The sequence below is a fragment of the Protopterus annectens genome, chromosome 4.part1 (assembly GCF_019279795.1).
Source record: "Protopterus annectens isolate FY-2018-M chromosome 4.part1, PAN1.0, whole genome shotgun sequence".
Classification (NCBI taxonomy): domain Eukaryota; kingdom Metazoa; phylum Chordata; order Ceratodontiformes; family Protopteridae; genus Protopterus; species Protopterus annectens.
In genome coordinates, this window is record NC_056734.1 from 587,213,990 (window position 1) to 587,231,761 (window position 17,772).

A 17,772-nucleotide genomic window follows, 5' to 3' on the forward strand; every position below is an offset into this window, starting at 1 on the left:
TTCCTTCTTTTCATACCTCTGAGTCATATTTCTCTGAGTTACTCAGCAATAAGGAGCAACACATTTATGTCTGCCAGGTTTAAATGAACAGCCATGAACATGTATTTTTGATAATTCACAAGCTACTTCTGCCTTACTGTTATGATACATGATGTTCACGTAAATATTATTTTGATATTTTTATATGAATATACTAAACATTGCCAAATACTTTCTGATAGAGGTTTAGATCACTCACCATGTAATGTTTCTTTCATTTTATTTTTGTCATAAATGCAGAATGCATGCACCTCCTTTCATTGCACACTGAAGCAGCTACATAACAGGCAGTATTAGTTGCAAGTTTGTTTATCGATTACTAAGCACTAGAACAATGGTTTGATATTTTATATGTGTGTGTGTGTGTGTGTGTGTGTGTGTGTGTGTGTGTGTGTGTGTGTGTGTGTGTGTGTGTGCATGTGTGTGTAGTATATAGATAGATACATACATACATATATACATATATGATCATTGTGACAATAATCACTATAACACAACATTGAACACAAATCATCTGACAATATACAGCAAAGAATCACACTACTGAACACTCAAAACAGTGAACATACTAAATATTACAAAAGGAAAGCAATTTCGTTTTACAGTCTTGACACTAAAACTTTACATAACCCTAGCCACTAATTTGCCTGGTTAGTTGTAGTGTTATGGAAAAGATATTTTTAAGGTAAAGTGTAGTGTTTGGAGCAGGGTAGGGTTAGCACATATTACTAAGCTGGGCAGGGGGGTTGGATGGATTATTTGATGTGGTCTGGTGTGTTGTGGTATTATATCCATGTTTTGCTTGTACAGTAAAGTATATATGGCATATTTAGGCTGTATTTAACTGAAATCATGACACTTACAGGGAATGAAAACTGTGTGGGCAGATGGTACATAAGTATCTGACAACACAGAAAGAGATTGAATAAATAAAAAATATGTACTTTTCTGCAGAGATGAACATGTTTCTGTGATTACATGAAAGTTCATTGTAGTACAGGGTATATAATACAATGGATACTATTAAAAGGGTATGATAGGCATGTTTATCTAAGCCAGAATAGAGATATTTTTGTTTGCAAACTTTCAGCTTGTATGATCAAGCATTTATTGCCACTCTGCTCACATCATCAGTCAACCCCTCCCCCCATTTTGCTTTCATTTTTTTTGTCAGTGACTTAAGATAATATATTCAGAACATTGGTCTAGTGCCCCTCCCCCAGTATTGCAGGATTTGTTCATTAGTTATATTTTAAAGGTATGACTTTCCCCCACACACAAATTCACACATTCATGCTCACACACAGCCCTTCCCACCAGACTTCACATATAAACACATGCATACAATCACGCACACACACACACACACACACACACACACACACACACACACACACACACACACACACACACACACACACACACACACACACACACACACACACACACACCCTTGTTCAACTGAGAATTCTCATCCCTCCGCTAACACTCACATATGCAGCCACACAAACACACACATGCACACACAGCCTGGCTGGTAAGTGCCCAGCATTTAGCTCAAATGTTATCTCCCCCATTGAAAGTAATGGATTTCTGTAGGCAGGTCATGTGCCTGTTTAGCACAGGAAGCTCCCTGGTAGGTAATGGCATTTCTGCAGGGAGAGCATGTGCCTGGTTAGCACAGGGTGCCCCCTGGTAAGTAATGGCATTTCTGCAGGGAGAGCATGTGCCTGGTTAGCACAGAATGCTTTCTGGTATGTAATGGCATTTCTGCAGGCAGAGCATGTGACTGGTTAGCACAGGGTGCTCCCTGGTAAGTAATGGCATTTCTACAAAGAGAGCATGTGCCTGTTTAGCACAGGATGCTCCCTGGTAAGTAATGGCATTTCTGCAGGCAGAGCATGTGCCTGGTTAGCACAGGATGCTCCCTGGTAAGGAATGGCATTTCTGCAGGCAGAGCATGTGCCTGTTTAGCACAGCATGCTCCCTGCTATGCCTCCTTAACATTTGCAGTGGCCACAGAGACAGCCCCTGCAGTGTTCCACTGTTTTATGCTAAAGCACTGTGGTAAAGCTGTCACTGAACTAGAAACAGTTGCTGGAAGCATTAAAATGGGCTTACTGCAAATGGCAACCTTCTGAATCTACCCCAAAGACAAAAATCTAACATTATTTTAATGAAAAAGTAGAACATATTCAAAAATAAAACTGCAAGCAACCACAGAAAACATTACTTGCAAATCAGACCAAACTGAAAAATTACACTAAATTAAGTTGAACTAACTAAAACATTTACCTAGGTACAAGTCCGAAACAAAACAAAATAAACCACATGGCACTACTAAAGCATTGTAACTACACTACTAGAAACATAAAAAAGTTTAGTTCACCTCATAACTAGCGGAGAAAAATATCTAAAAGGCAATTTGTTGCTAAAAACCTTAACTTTTATAAAGCCCTTCTCAAGAGAAAAGTGTGCAGTTACCACATTACACTGAAATGAACAAGAAAACAATAATCCAAACATAAATCACAGAAAAGGGAGAAATCTGATAAATGGAATATTTGAGGTCTACCTCTGAGCTAAATAAAATATCTTATACTGTAGGTTTAGGAAAGTAGACTCATAATTGATGTCCTCGCAGCTTTCACAAAATTTGTTCCTTAAGCCTAAAGAATAAAATATTTCTTTTATCATGCACCATACCCCTGCATACACCACTAAGGTAGTCATTAATTTCTGACTAAAAAAATATTTCAGCTCAGGTCATAGGGGACCTGCAGCCGCTCCCTATGCTCACTCGGCACAATGCAGGGAATCTAATCTCGGACAAGATACTACCTAATGATGAGATGCCCACACTCCCTCAAACATGGCACACACCCTTATAGGCAATCTGTTCAATAGGTATATATATTTGGGATGTGGTAAAAAACCGAAGCTCCCACTAAAAACCATGGAGACACAAAGAAAATATAGAGATTCAGCACATGAGGCACCCGAACTGTGAACTGGTCTGGAACACAAAGTGTTGTGAGTCAGCAATGACAACCACTGTACATTTACACATTCCAGTAGTATATAATTTGTTTGTGTGTGTGTGTGTGTGTGTGTGTGTGTGTGTGTGTGTGTGTGTGTGTGTGTGTGTGTGTGTGTGTGCGTGTGTGTGTGTTGTGCGGTTCTAACTATGTATGTGCACACTTAGCACGTTAATTTAATTTTTTGCTTTTTCCCCATAACTATTTACTTTTTCTGTTTTCATTTTGCATTATTAACTCTCTGTTTCTTGTCATTAGGAGGGCTTGTTAATAGGTTCTAATGAAGGGTGCTTCCAGATAAGAGGAAATTATGTTCTAACAGTATTCAGCATAAAATGTTTTAGGACCTATTTGGATGTGTGTGTGTGTGTGTGTGTGTGCGTGTGTGTTTGGGTGTGTGCATGTGTCTAGTACTCTAGTCATTTCCAGATCATGGATACCCTATGGCCAATTATTCAGACCATTCACAAAGTTTTCATTGTAGAGATAAGGCAGCAGATTGCCAAGCCTTTCTCCTGGCTGACCATCATCAGATGTCCCAGTATGTTTTCAGTCCACGGTTGCTGCAATCACAAACTGATGCCTTGTCTCTGCACCAGCATGCCATCAGCTAGCTTGGTTATTACTGAGTGTGTAATAAATGCAAAGACTTTATAAAGTATGTACATATCAGTATGTTAACACAAAATCCTAAAACTTATTTATTGCTATATAATAACACTTCAAAACCATAAATATACTATAACTTTATAAAATATTTTATTATTCACTCATCAGCTCCCTGTAATTTCACATGTGCACACTCTCTCTCCGCGGCCCTCTCTCTCTCTCATGATTTCTGCTGTTTGCTCCACAGCCTTGCTTTACATCCTTATTCTTGACAAATACTATATGCATTAAGCTGCAATGAAAACCTAGTTCACTCCTGTGCACTTCCTAAATGTAACATCAGTTTCTTTACAGCTCATTGCCCACGTGCTGACCTTTAACCACTGCACTGCTGTTAAGTACCCTTGTAATTGTCTTTTGGGTAAGGAGCTTTGTACATTCTAAACTGCAGGGAAAAAACACTGAAATGTAAATAGAACGGAAAAAATCCTATTATCCCATTAAATATTGCAATATTATTGCCAAAAGTGGGATGGCTGTTCCAGCTTCGTTCTCAGGACATTATGATTTATTATGAGATCTTCAGCCACGTGAGACACTCAGCTTTTCTTTTACTGACTTTCAGTCCAAATGTTTATGCTGTTTCTACCTGTCCTGGTTAGAACATATGGAATTGCTTTACCACCTGAACTAGATAGTGCCACTTCATTCTTTTACAAACGCACGCCTTGTAATTGGTAACGTATTAGCCCATAACCTTTGTCACAAGGAAGTTATTGAACATAACAAAAATTTAGAAGTGACAGAACTGCAGATTACAATATTTTATCAATGGAGGAATACTAAAATGTATATGTAACTGCTAACATCATAGAATATAACTACTCTCTATTATAGACGTAGATGTGGAGAGTAGGAATGAAGGGGTTGAGGTGTATCTGTACTTCAGCAAGGTGTTTGGCAGTATACTTTAAAGGAGGTAAAAAAAAAATGAAAACACAATGGAATATTCACAAAATGGTGATGTGGTCCACAACCTAGATGTCTTTCTGAAATCCCAAGGTGGAAGATGCAAGGGAAATTTTAGCAAAAAGTGATTAAGAAGTGTCATTCTACAGGTTTTGCTGCTGTATCAAAAGTTTTTTCTTATATGTGTCAAATATTTCCATGTTTTGTAAGCCAAAATTAACTTGGCAGTTGCTGATGCAAATATTCATGTAGTGATCACAGATGGACCATGTAGTCAATGGAGAGACCTGCAGTGGGTTACAGGTTGCACAGATAGTTAGAATTATTGCTAAAAAAGTGCAGTCTTATATAGTTTGATTGGGAAAACCCACATGCTCCATATGAGCATGGTGTGGTGACTATAAATGGAATAAAGGAAAAAATAATGTTGTCATTGAAAATAATTTTGGTATCACAATCAGTTTTAAGCTGAACAATGCTGCTGTGTAATGCAAAGAGGCAATGGTGAGAGAAAATAAGATGCTTGTATGCATAATGCAGGGAGTAAGTTTCCAAAGTCTTCCTTGCATTTGGCAGTACACTGGTAAGGCCATATTTGGAGAACAGAGTATAGTACTAGAGACCATACAGTAAAAATAAAATAGGGCTGATATCAGGCCTACAATGTAGAGTTATCAAATGTCAGAAAGAGCAGGAGAAATAGAACAGCTAAGACACAAATACACTAATACCCCCTCTCCCCTCAGAAGACAGAAGAAAAAAGCAATTTGTAATTTAGAAGTTTTCATTTGTTAGAGATTATGTGTGGGGTGGAACTGAATACAATTGATAGGGTGAAGAAAACATCTGCAGCTTCTAGAAGGGGGATGATTCAAGAAAGATCATCATCTTCTTTTGGCTGTTCCTGTTATGGGTCACCACAGCGGATCATCTGTTTCCATTTCTTCCTGTCCTCTGCATCTTGCTCTGTCACACCAACCACCTGCATGTCCTCTCTCACCACATCCATAAACCTTATCTTAGGCCTTCTTCATTTCCTCTTACCTGGCAGCTTCATCCTTAGCATCTTTTTCCCAATATACTCAGCATCTCTCCTCACCACATGTCCAAACCAACGTAATCTTGCCTCTCTGGCTTTGTCTCCAAACCTTCCAACCTGGGCTGACCCTCTAATATACTTATTCCTAATCCTGTCCACCCTCATTACACTTAGTACAAATCTTAACATCTTTAACTCTGCCACATCCAGCTCTAACTCCTGCCTTTTTGTCAATGCCACTGTCTCCAACCCATATAACATAGCTGGTCTCACTACCCTCTTGTAGACCTTCCCTTTTACTCTTACTGGTACTCGTCTGTCACAAATCACTCCCTACACTCTTCTCCACCCAATCCATCCTGCCTGTACTCTCTTCTTCACCTCTCTTCCACACTCACCATTACTCTGAACTATTGATCCCAAGTATTTAAACTCATCCACCTTTGCCACCTCTACTCCTTGCATCCTCACCATTCCTCTATCCTCCCTCTCATTCATACACATATACTCTGTCTTAGTCCTGCTGACCTGCATTCCTCTTCACTCTAGAGCATATCTCCATCTCTCCAGGTCTCCTCCACCTGTTCCCTACTCTCACTACAGATCACAATGTCATCTGCAAACATCATAGTCCATGGGGACTCCTGTCTGATCTCGTCTGTCAACCTGTCCATCACCATTGCAAATAAGAAAGGGCTCAGAGCTGATCCTTGATGTAATCCCACCTCCACCTTAAATGCATCCGTCACTCCCACCGCAGACCTCACCACTGTCACACTACCCTAATACATAAGCTGTACCACTCTTACATACTTCTCTGACACTCCCGACTTCCTCATACAATACCACAACTCCTCTCTAGGCACCCTGTCATATGCTTTCTCTAAATCCACAAAAACACAATGCAACTCCTTCTGACCTTCTCTGTACTTCTCCAGCAACATTTTCAGAGCAAACATCTCATCTGTAGTGCTCTTTACCATCATGAAACCATACTGCTGATCACTAATCATCACATCCCTTCTTAACCTAGCTTCCACTACTCTTTCCCATAACTTCATGCTGTGACTGATCAGTTTAATCCCTCTGTAGTTACTACAGCTCTGCACATCACCCTTATTCTTAAAAATCGGTATCAAAACACTTTTTCTCCATTCCTCAGGCATACTTTCACTTTCCAAGATTTCATTAAACAATCTGGTTAGAAACTCCACTGCCATTTCACCTAAACACCTCCATGCTTCCACAGGTATGTCATCTGGACCAACAGCCTTTCCATTCTTCATCCTCTTCATAGCTATCCTTACTTCCTCCTTGCTAATCCATTGCACTTCATGATTCACTATCCCAACATCATCCAACCTTCTCTCCCTCTCATTCTCTTCATTCATCAACCCCTCAAAGTACTCTTTCCATCTGCTCAAAACACTCTCCTCGCTTGTGAGTATGTTTCCCTCATTATCCTTTATCACCTTTACCTGCTGCACATCTTTCCTAGCTCGGTCCCTCTGTCTAGCTAATCAGTACAGATCCTTTTCTCCCTCCTTAGTGTCCAACCTTTCATACAACTCTTCATATGCCTTATCCTTAGCCTTCACCACCTCTCTCTTTGCCATGCACCTCATCTCCTTATACTCCTGTCTACTTTCTTCATCTCTCTGACAATCCCACTTCTTCTTTGCCAACCTCTTTCTCTGTACACTCTCCTGTACTTCCTCATTCCACCACCATGTCTCCTTGTCGTCCTTCCTCTGTCCAGATGTCATCCCAAGCACTTTTCTAGCAGTCTGCCTTACTAGCTCTGCTGTAGTTATCCAGTTATTTGGTAACTCTTCAATGCCACCCAGTGCCTATCTTAACTCTTCCCTGAGCTCCACCTTCAAGAAAGATGTGAGAAAATATTTCTTAAGAAAGGGGGTGGCAGAACATGCATTACATGAACTAGAGGTGTACTGGAAACCATGGGGGGTTAACAGCTCCTTGAAAGAGAGCAGGTAAAGTATGAGACAAACACAGTTGAGGGACAGTTGCACAAGATAGCTGACACAAAGATTGGCATAACAGGCCTTTGATCACCTGCTGTTATACTCATATGTTTTACACACACACACACACACACACACACACACACACACACACACACACACACGCACGCACTCACGCACACACACACACACACACACACACACACACACACACACACACACACACACACACACACACACACACACACACACACACACTCTCTCCTTTCTCTCCCTGTATATTTATATATGTGTAAGCGTGTGTGTGTGTGTGTGTGTGTGTGTGTGTGTGTGTGTGTGTGTGTGTGTGTGTGTGTGTGTGTGCGTGTGTGTGTGTTCATTTATATATGTGTCTGTGTGTGTGGAGTGGGGAGAAGTTCATTTGGTCATGCTGTTAAATCATCAAAACTGGAATTTGCAACTCTTTTGATCAATCAAATTCCTGTTTCATTGATCACTAAGTGAATGCTTCAGGTGTAGTTACATATGCAGTCTTTGAGCAGTGTGGAGAAGAAATTTTTTTTTTTTCCACTGTTGTGCTATCTCAGATTTGGTATATTTAATGTTGGTGGTGAGGTATGTATAGGACGTGTCTCCATTCAAAAACTCTTTATGTTTTTCCTTGGTTTACAATGATGTGGATGGTCTTACAGTTAATAAAACGTGTCTTGCTGAAGGAGAGAGAGAGAGAGAGAGAGAGAGAGAATTTGCCATGCAGAGGACTGGAGGCATACGCTTCATTACACAGTAGTAATGGCCCGCACAGAAGTAGTAATCAGGCATTACACAGTAGTAATATCCAGGCCTGGAGGCATACTATACATTACACAGAAGTAGTAATCAGACCTAGAAGCATACCATGCATTACAGAGAAATACTAATTGGGCCTGGAGGCATACTCTGCATTACACAGTAGTAATAATCGGGCCTGGATGCATACTATATATTACACAGAAGTAGTAATCTGACCTGGAGGCATACTATACATTACACAGAACTACTAATCCCTGGAGGCATATATATATATATATATATATATATATATATATATATATATATATATATACATGTGTGTGTGTGTGTATGGGTGTACCATAAAATATTGAGTGTGAGTAAGGCTGACAGCTGTCTAGTCAACTGCAGATGTTCAACTAGGCAGGTGTGTGAGACTGAAAATCCCTGGGTAGGGGAATATTCCTTTTCCCCAGAGATTGTGAAATCTTGGAGTTAGTATATATATAATTAGCAGGGGGTGTGGGGAAAACAATGTTTTGCTTTGTTTTATTCAATGTATGACACGGCATGCACCAAAGCTGTTTCTCAGCACATGTCTAGTGTGGTGTCAACTTCCATATTTTTGAACATACAAGGTTGATGTTTTTGCAGTCAACTATGAGTGTTTTCAGTATTTTCTGGTATACCCCTATATATATATATATATATATATATATATATATATATATATATATATAGATATATGTACAGTGTCAGTGGTACAACAGGTAGCACACTTGCTTATGTTAAAGGTTGTGGGTTTTATTCCCACACCAGTCAGATGGATTGCTGACACTGCAGTACAACACCCCCCATGCTGCAGTTCTGAGTATGTCATTCTTAAGATGACATGACAAACAGAGGTCCTATCTGCTTGAATTGGCAGTTGTTCAGGTGGATGTAAAGGATCCTATGAAAATTATTGAAAAGAATAGGGGACGTTTCCTAATACCATGGCCAAATTTCCCCTAGTAGTGTTAGTACTACCTCTGGGCTTTCCTGAAAAGAAGTCACTACCCTAGTGGGCCTAATGTGGTCAACAAAGGAAAAATATTTGTCACTTTTTCACAAAGTGATTGCCCAGAAATTTGTGGGCCATTCCCCCTAAAAAATATTAAGCTAATTGATACATTCATTCAATAATGTATTTGTTTACTTTTTTAAATTTGATTATTTTATTTTACCATGGAACATAGTTGGAGAAAGCCCAATTAAAGTATATATTGCAGTAGAAAATGTTTAGCTACATTAATTACAACTTACTGAAGCAAAATGCAACTGACAGTATTAAATACAAAAGCAATGGTATAAGAAACCACACAGTAGCAAAATATTTAATTCATGGGTTATTATATTTATGACATCACAGAAAAAGTTAACAAAAATGGCTGACAGCAGAGAGGAAGTATAGGCCAGATTAGGGGGACTGAGTTATCTTTACTTGCATTCTTCCATCTTCAATATCATATGACAGAAACACAGCTGGAGTTAGATGTCCAGTGATGTATACTGCATCGTATACTGTTCTGCTATAAGAAACCACCATGTGATTTCCTTGGATTACAACAGTTTGGCCCAGCAACAAAACTCTGGCTTTTACTTTCAATGCAACTGAACATATTCAAGTAACAGCCTCTTTGTACCCCCTACTTTTGTTGGGCACGCCATCTACACCTCTAAACTTCTAGATAACCAAATCTGTGGTTACATTATACTGCAGAAGGTAGAGACTTCAGTGGACAGCACAGAAAGATCAAAAGTAAGCCAACTGTTTTGCTCTAACACAAGTCAGGAAGTGAATTCTGACCTGTTGCAGTCTAGAAAACACAATGGGACCAGAACAGGATGAGAAATAATGTGAGGAGATGAAGATTGGTGAACAGTAATGAGAGGAAGTCTGATGAAGGAGTAGAAAGAGATGAGTGCAAAGTGAGGTGAATAAGTATTAGAAAAAAAAAAACAGGAGGGAGGATCAGGGTAAGAAGGAGGCGTGAGACTAATCTGAAAGCCCTGTCGCTATACTCGGTATCCTACAGACTGCTAAGAGGGGATCTGTGTCTGCTTACAAGGCATCCTCTGACCCAATACAGATGGGTTTACTGCACTTCACCAAGTCAAATGGTTTCAGAAATACTCAATATGGGGATCAAAACCTCTTCTGCTACATCAACAGAAAAGTTTGGAGGAACACGTATATCTCATAGATGATAGCAGTGCTCTGTCAAAGACTCACTGTCCACATAAAACAAAGCTCATCTCTGTCCTTATTCAAGCACAACCTTAATTTATAGATGGGAAACAGAAAATTTATCCCAGGACCAGATCCAGACTACTATTGGACAGTGGCAGCTCCTAAATGCTTTATCCCATGTATGGGTCACATCAAATTACCTATCGTATGATCCCAGTTATTCTCGCTAGAGGTCATATATAATTATTGACCATGGGATAGGTAATGCCAGTCTAACACTAAATGATGAGAGATTGGCATAACAGCTAAGGTGCTTAACTTACAGACACAAGGTGCAGGGTTTGATTCTCACATGAGGTAACTGTCTAGGCTTAAAATGGCCCACAAGGGCAGTTAGCCTAGTACTAATCTACAAACCTATGACTAGGATAATTCAAGCATTAAAGGCGAATTGACTAGGCTTAAAATGGCCTGCAAGGGCAGCTAGCCTAGTACTTACCTATGAAACTATAAAAGACATATATGAATGGAACTTGGAAGTTCAAATGCTATCATTGGGAGGAAAGGCTATCTTTGGAGAATAGAGCAACGAGGGTTAGAATACAGGGCAACATTGATTACATATGCAGGTATCTTGGGCAGCTATTGTTTTAATATTTAGTTTACTGCCAACTACAAAAAAAAAACTGTCAAAGTTACAGTACATTTAAAGTTTTAAAGGAACTACTTATACATAAAAAAAAATCTGTGTAAAATTTAACATATAAGATCCTGGGACTACACAGTCTAAATATTGAATTTAATTACTAGTGCATTTTTTATAAACACTTAATATTATTTAATAATTGGGCAACTTATTTTATTTTTATTTGTGTTTAAGTATCACTATGCATATTTTACCACTTTAATATTCTTTTAAAGGCCTTACTGAAGAGCTGGGAGAGGAGAAATAAAGTTTTATCTTTTCCATTGTCATTAGTTTTCAAATGTTTTATTCATATTATTACAATAGATAACCATCTTATGCTAAGTAAAATATGATTTAAAGCAAGGTGCAAATAACACTATGACCACTTCTAAATCATAAACCACATCAGTCCTGTTATCATAAAACCATATTTTGTACTTAATTATACAGATAAAAAACTATATAGCATAACAAGTAAAAAAAGGCATTGTGCACTATGTTGGAAGCAATCCTGGATTGATTCTCTGCCAAGGCAGAACTGTTGTACAACAGCTAACTGTATGCTATCAAATTATGGTGTGAGTTGATATTAGTTGAAATATTCAGCAATGGTATACTTCTCAATGAGCATATGTTTTGGAAGTCATATAGGAGAGCAAGAATGGGGTTCTTTCTTTAGGCACTGTCTTGCACTTGTGAATCTCTGCTGGAAGTTGTCACTCAACCTGATCTTGTGCATTATGACACTGTATTACACACAAAACAACTGTTTGTGATGTACATGCAGAAACAGACACAGGCAGACACACATACACACATGCATACACCTACACACACACACACACACACACACACACACACACACACACACACACACACACACACACACACACAAACACACACACGTGCACTCAGAAACACGCACATACATCCATACACCTACACACACACACACACACACACACACACACACACACACACACACACACACACACACACACACACACACACACACACACATGCACACACAAATGCACATGCACACCAACTCAGAAACACATGCGCACACACAGAAATACACATGAACATCCACTCAGAAACACACGCACACACACAGAAACACACACGCACTGCATATGCTGCATATCCCACTGTGCAGACTTCAAAGCATATAAGTATGAGTTGTGTATTCAGCTTGCTTCATGAATTACCTGGATATGTACTACATAATATAGTGACACAGTTCAAGTACTCTCAGATGTGCTGGAGAGTATAACAAGGTATCCTTTGTGTTGGACAGCTGCCACTAGTTCAAATCATTTAATGTGTGTAATTCAGTTTCTTCATCCGGAAACAACTAATGGTGGTTCGATTACTTTTAGCAAAGCTATGCAGAGAGAAAGTACATGATTTTTCATGTATTCTACCATGAAAGTTTTATTCTATGTATTAGTTTTGTAGTGTTCAGAATCTTTTCCAAATTTTCCATCTAGTAATTTGGAAAAAAAAAAAAAGTTTACCAAAAGTTAACGTTTATAAGAGGGAAATTCTTGCACCTTATTACATGTGTAAATAGTACATAACATAGGCTATAGAAATGTCATAGCAGACAAATTCAATTATGTTTCAAATCAGTTGCAATTAAAACAGCACAGTTGGTGAAAACATGCCATATTCATATTATGGAGGCATTAATCAAACTGTCTGAACCAAGTGGGAACTCAGTCTGAACATAAGAAACCAACTAATTCTATACTTCATTATAAAGGTAGAGGATATGTCAATGGAAATGCAATACTTGGAAAGGTCTGAGTGTACTTACTCTTGGATCAGCTGCTACTTTTTATCAGATGATAGTACAAAAATGCTCAAGTACTTGCGTATACACTTAGTCATCCTTATTACTGTAATATGCACACATATTAAATCTGTGACTCACAGTCCCTATTGTCAGAATAGCGTGTAGTTTTCGAATCTTCTTATTAGACTTGATAAGTCAAAGTGCGACTAAATATAGAAGAAAGACATCCTCATCATCTGTAAAACATAATTTCCTTATGGTATTATTGATATATACTAATACAAGATATGATAAACAATTAAGCATCACCACATTAAAAAAGTAAGGAATACTTATGTGATGTATGTATTTCTTGTGTTGAAGATGAAGGAATCTGGTTCCTACAACTCCATTCTTTTTTTTGCATATTTTAAGATCAGCTGCCTGTTTGGCCCCTATAGGCAGGCTTTACCCACTTGGTAGTTAAACCTGTTTTATTTATTTGTTAGGTAAGAAAGCCCTTAAGATACAGTTGCCTCTTTCCGGCAATCTCTGCCTGGTTAAATGACTTGATCAGGCACAAAAATGCAGTTCTTATTGACTGTCCTTAGGAACCATTACATATCCAGAACTTCATAACCCTCTCAGGAACCTGGTTGTTTTTCAATGTTTTGAGAAGCTGATCTTGGGCCTGGATATTCTTGAATAACTAGCTCCCTTTATATTTTCTCTTGTATTTCTTATTCCTGAGAACTGTACGGGGATAGACCTGTAGAAGATTTGTCACTTCAAACATGTCACTGATAATGGTAGTTGGTGCCTCTACTGAAGACACTGCAGTTATGACAGTATCTATATCTGCCAGTGGGAAGGACTGTTTCCTTTTGACCTAAAGTTATACCCAAAAGATCCATATCTTTGATGACTTGGTCCATTCCCAAACTTGTATATCCCACATCATTGACAGAGACCCAGCTCTTGTACCACTGGATGGACCCTAAAATGTGATTAATTAATTCTCTCACTTATCCAGGGAAAAGAAGTATGTGGCCACCTAATGTATATTTTAGTGATAGTTGAATGCTTTTTGTTTTGTTTTGTTTTATATAGAAATCACAATTAGCTTTTTAAATTAGGTATGGTGAATAAAGATTCCTCCTTCCAATTCAGACTGAAAAGCTATCAGTATCAACTACTATCCACTACCCATAGACAGTGTTATAGAAAACACCTGTTCCTTATTTGACTCTATAGCTCCACTGTTGTAATTTTAGCAACTAAAATGTCTTGATGGTGACCATTTGCTAGAAAAGTGTAATCTTACTAGAGTCATAACAATTTCATAACAGTGTGCCAAAAAATAAACACTTGTAGACTCCAGTAATCGACAGTACATGTTTATTTGATAAGCACTTTCATTCACTACAATGTCCATGAACATCAACAGATTTGATGAAGTTCATGGACATTGTGGTGAATGAAAGCACTTATGAAATAAATACGTGCAGTCGATCACTGAAGTCTACAAGTGGTTTTTTTATGTTTTTTGTAGATGAATTTTTTGTTTTTGAGATAATTGTGTCAATGAGTAATCCTTAGCATGACATAACTTTACAGAAAAGGCATATAGTGTTTATATATTATTTTCTATCACACTTCACTGAAATACGGTTTGCTTTTTAAAAAAGTCAGTGACTAACATAATTTTCACTTATACCAGTCAGCTGTGATTTTAAAGAATATTCCTAATTTCGTGTCACATTTTGCCCTACCTTCACAAAATGTTTGATTTTCTGGTAAATTACAGTGTCAGTCATTACAGTTTCATATTTCCTATTTTTTCATCATGTGTTATTCTACTCACTTTTTAAGTGAATTAGAGTAATATTTAGAAACCGCCCCTAATTTTGGGTCTTTGTTTCTCCATTATTTTGGCTTTGTTAAGAAGTTGAGAAAAAGACGTTTACAGTCTGCAGTGATGAGAGTTCTTTTTTTATATGCAAACCAAAAATGAACAAAATATCTGTTACATATATTGATTTATAAAACACAAGTTCAAGTGCATTAGCTTGCAAACAATTTGTATAGCACTTGGGTTTAAAGGAGATAAAAGAAAGGAGATAAAAGATATGGCTGTGGGATCTTTGATCGCAATACATTCAGAATAATGTTCAGTAATAGGAGTATTAGGAGAAGTGAAATTTCAGGGATGGCATGACTTCAGCAATCTATGTAATGTTAAACTGAAAGATAATTGGTAAGAAAGAAACCATATATGTGTGTGTGTGTGTGTGTGTGTGTGTGTGTGTGTATATATATATATATATATATATATATATATATATATATATATATATATATATATATATATATATAGGTCCACTATGTAATCCCAAAATACTGAAATCTCAAATTTCAGTATTTCGAAATTATATAGCCGAAAACACAAAATTCCGAAACCCACAGAAGTGCGAAATTCAAAATCCCAAAGCTCAGAGATGATGAATTAGCACTTCTGCTGGTGTGGTGTATGAATGGATGGGTGGAAGTTTAGGTAAGTATGTATGTGTAAGTATGTTGGTTAGGGGCTTTAGTGTGTGTAAGTGTGTGTTGTTTCTGTGATGTGTGTGAGGGACTGTAAAATTTGGGGGTGCAGGGGGGCTTGCTCCCCTGCTTATCTGTAGTGTAGTATTATATATTTGATTGTGGGGGGAAGTTGTGTGTATGTGTATGCGTGTGCTGTTTGTGTAGAATACGTTCCAGATTTTAAATTCCGCGGTTATAGGGTTTCAGGATTTTGTACTGTAGTTGTGTTTTCGGCTATGTAATTATGAAATACTGAAATTCGGGATTTCAGTATTTCGGGATTGCATAGTGGACCCATATATATATATATATATATATATATATATATATATATATATATATATGGGTCTTCACCTAAAACTCATTTGACTGGCTCACATTTCACCGATTGTTAAGCTATAGATATGATGTGGGTTTCCGTGCAACTATAACTTGCTTGTGATAAAAAGAATTACTGTATTACAGTGCTGACTGTCAGAATACCGATAGTCATGTAGAACCTAGTGTTGTAGTGTTTCTAAATGTTGGTATGTCTCTTTACATTTTTATGGGAAGTATCTAAAGTAATATGGTGGATGTTTTGTGCATTCCCATCAGTAGTGGCAGCATGTAGAGTACTGTAAGGCAAGTTGAAGGTATATGCCCTTTTCCCCACTGTAGTGCAGTCCTGGAGTTAGTATATATAGTTAGGGGTGCATGGGGGGCACAGCCTCCCACCTAGTTTGGTTTTATATTGTCCGATTTCTGTTAAGAGGGTATGTCATTTTTAAGTTCTGGAAAGAGTTAGTCATTGGTGCTGTTTGCACAACTTGCCTTTGCTTTACCATCCTGAAATATTATAACATTTCTTTTATACACTAATATGCAATATATTTTCATCGGACTTGTATAAAGAATGTGATCATGCACTGAAAATCTGAATGAGAAAATAAAAATGTCCTTCAAAAGTGAAGGCTGGATAAGCAATACATGCATATCATTACAACCACAGTCTGACCTACTGAATAAATAATTTTAGAAATGCCTGAAATTGAAGGAGCATAGTGTTAGCATAATAATTAACAAATTAAGACTGCTTAAAAAGTCATCTTGAAAATAATAAAAAAAAAATCCTGAAGTATAAATTTTACAAATTAAGATGCTCTAAAATCATGAAAAGAAATACTAAATAAAATAAAAAAAAGCATGCTACTAGTGTTTCCTATAAGGAATGCTCTCACTGTTGTTAAAACTTTATCTCGTAATTTAGTCTCATCATTCTGTTAAAAGTTCTTGACAACATATCTACTAAGCTTACAATCGTGATGTATGTTCATATAACTTACCTCAAAATCCTGATGCAATTCTTAAAGCTGAAATGAAATCTAGTTTTCAAGTTCTGCCCTCACTTTCTGCTTTTTGATGCTTAGACTTTTATAGTCTGAGCCAAACAGCTGAGCACCAGTCACTGCTTCTGTATCCTTTTACGTCACATCCAAACATCCCTCAGTGATTCTCTTGCCCTGAACATTATCCTGCCTCCTTTTCACTCACATTTTCTCATTGCCCCTTGGATATTTCCAAGTACGCATGACTTTGGTCAGGGTTATTCAGTTTAAATTAATTGCAACCTTCTTTTTTAAACAAGCTGCAGTGAGCAGGTCTGCTGTCATCTTTCTGCATAGTAGATTACTACTAATCACCTTGGAGAACTTAATGTCCCAGAAAATGAATTCAATGTTGAGTCATAATGACATGAAATGCGCTGATAAAAACATATTATAAAGGAATATATTCTAAAGGAACACCAGCACTTAGAAAAGGATTACATTAATAACAATAATTAAACCTGTGTAGTCCTGCAGTATGCCAATAGGCTGTGAATAGTCTATGATTTTAAAACTGTGAATGCACGTGTATGTGCACTTTGTTTTATGCACGTATCCATATACGAATGTATTTAAGTCTGAAGCAGTACATCTGTCAATCTCTCCATCTGTTCAGTCAGTTTGTCTTTCTGTTTTATATATATCAAATGGATTTTATATTATTCATT

General features: G+C 37.7%; 1 protein-coding gene across 1 annotated transcript in view; it reads right to left on the minus strand.

Moving 5' to 3' along the window:
• Positions 1 to 17,156, minus strand: part of OSTN (osteocrin) — a 59,814-nt gene extending 42,658 nt beyond the window's left edge. The window contains exon 1 of the mRNA XM_044070919.1: positions 17,063 to 17,156. The gene's annotated coding sequence lies outside the window, so the exon portion shown is untranslated. The remainder of the gene's footprint in view (positions 1 to 17,062) is intronic.
• Between the last annotated feature and the right edge of the window lie 616 nt (positions 17,157 to 17,772).